The following is a 2740-nucleotide window of genomic DNA, read 5'->3' as shown; positions in this document are numbered from 1 at the left end:
AAGTAAAAATGCTGCTTAAATATATTTTACCATAAATTATCAAAAATCCTTACTGGTGAGTGATAAAGATGATTTTATGAGTTTTAGAAATAATTTATCTGCGTTAATAGAATGAATACATGGTTTTATAAAAACAAGAAATCCATTCAAAAGAGTTGTAAAAAATGTTGCTCAACCTCACGTCATCTGCATATTTTCTTATTCAGGATTGTCCTCATTTATCATTTTCCTAATTTATAAATGGGGAATTGCAAAAAATTGCGTACCATTTCTAAAAAATGTTACATTTTAAATAGATTTAATTGAGCAACGGATTGAAAATGTGTTCTTTGTGCTGATTGTTTTTCAATGTTTCAACATAAAATTATAAACTGATAATATTTTACCAACCATAACATTTGGTTAACTGTAAGTTTTAATGGAAACCAACAGTAAAATTCCTTTTTCCCCAGAAATGTAGATTTTCTTATTATTAAGATGAAAATTGGAGATTAAATATAATTATTCAGAGTTCATTATGTCTGATTCTTGCTGAACTATGATCCTCAACAATGCCGGATAATTTTCTTTTTTCAACATTTGGCTTTTATTTTGAAGTCAAAGCTACCAACTTCCGTTCAGCTCTCTAACTTCTGGTTATTTGACGACAGCAAAGCTTCGGACCGTCCCATTAATGAGTGACTGGTTAATAAACATATTTTCAGGACAAAAATGGTACGATCGCCACTGAGAATCTGAGTGACATTTTTCTGTTTGATCAGATTTATGTTTGAAAACATGTTATTCATTTTTTACATTTACTGAATAATAAATTATCATTTTTTCTTCTTGTTGGGAGAGGATTAAACACTGAAACATGTTAAAAATCAAGATGAATAACAGCCTTTTAGAAACTGCTGAGAAAATGTCTAAGTTTAAGGCTGTTAAACTAATTTAGCCAAATTAGCGTCTACTGCCCCCTGTTGGACACTTTATCTTATAGACTTTGCAGTAGGGACATTAGCTGCAGTTACATAAATTTGTACTAGAATGTTTCCTTACAATTCTATTACATGTTCTGTGTTTGTCACACTCAACATAGATAACCTGAAAAAATACAAAAGGCAGTTTTCAGATGATGATTTCCTTCATTTAGGGGAACCGGCTCTTCAGATCCACCAGGCTTTCAGTAAAAAAGAAATCACTCCTTTGTCAAATCATTAACCGCATTATCACCATAGCCACACCTTAACCTGATGACTTACCAGAACTGTAGAAATAAGAAATCCCTTCATCAGGATCTGTCCAACAAAATAAAAGTGGGCTATCACATCTCAAAAGCACCCCATAAGACCCTGTTACAAAAATATTCAAGAACAAAATGGCTCATAACAACAACTAAAGCTATACGGGCCTTACTTGGATAGGATTTATGTCAGAGGTCATGATTTAACAATACCAACGGTCAAGCATGGGTGTGGTAATGTGATGGTTTGGGGCTGCTTCAGAACCTGGACCACTTGCTGTAACTGATGGAACCATGAATTCTGCTTTCTAGCAGAACATCGTAAAGGAAAACGTCTGCATTTGGGTTGTTCATGATGAAAACCCCTCCAATGTGACTGAATTCAGTCAATTCTGCTTCAACATTTCATCAGTTCTCCCACGGGGATGTTAGAGACTCACTTATGTTGATTTGTGTGAATTTCCCCAAAGATTTCTATCTCTGATACTGAATCTTGCTCTGGAAACTCACAAATTACGAACACAACCCACAAGTAAGGTAAGTTGTACAATTTCCAGACTGACGCGAAAGAAAATATGCACGGATAAAACGTACCTCCTCTGTCCACACCCCAAACCTAGGAAACACATGAAATGAGTCAAAGTATTTCAAGAAAAGGGAAAGTTCATCTTGCAGTCAAGATGTACAAAACGCAACACAGGATGTCACCATGAAGGTGTGAAACATAATCTGTCTTGTGACACTTTACCTCAGCACCAAAGGTGAGTAGCTGAGTCTCAATCTCCTTTAAAGGGGACATATTTTCCTAAACTCACCTTTTGCATAACTTTGTGCTTCCATGAGGGTCCTCACTGCCTCGATAAACACTCTAAACATTAAAAAAAACATCAGTTTTCTGTCAGATTTTAGAAATGATGTGTCTAAAACAAGCCATTTTGAAATTTCCCTTATTGTGACATCACAATAATAGTTTGATTCCATTGCAGGGGCTTGGGACAAGTTGGGGTGGGTCATCGTTGGTCAGTGTAGAGGTTTGCCGGGCAGGTCCAACTGAGAGGAAACCTAAAGGAAGACCCAGGACACGCTGCAGGGACTTTGTTTTATCGGCTGGCCTGGGAACGCCTTGAGATTCCCTCGGAGAAACTGGCCCAAGTAGCTGGGGAGAGGGAAGTCTGGGCCTCCCTGTTCAGGCTGCTGCCCCCATGACTCGACTCCGGAGAAGCGGCTGAAAATGGATGGATGGAAATTTTAAGTTACCTATAAAACTGTTTTATAAACTGGCAATAAAACAAGCTGTGAAACACACCAGAGGAAAGAAATGTAGCCACAATCTGATGTTTGCATCATCGACCACACACGTTCACGCTGAGCCAAAACTTCTCACACAGACTGATGCTTAACAGCACACATCAGCCGAGCTGGGCTCAAAGCTGCAGGTTCGCATGGACACATCACGGCTCTGTTCACTTACGTAAAAGTTTGGTTTTTCTTCACAATGACTTCCTGGAACCGGCT

This window comes from Nothobranchius furzeri, chromosome 14 (genome assembly GCF_043380555.1).
Source record: "Nothobranchius furzeri strain GRZ-AD chromosome 14, NfurGRZ-RIMD1, whole genome shotgun sequence".
Taxonomy (NCBI): Eukaryota; Metazoa; Chordata; class Actinopteri; order Cyprinodontiformes; family Nothobranchiidae; genus Nothobranchius; species Nothobranchius furzeri.
This window is presented reverse-complemented; position numbering follows the sequence as displayed.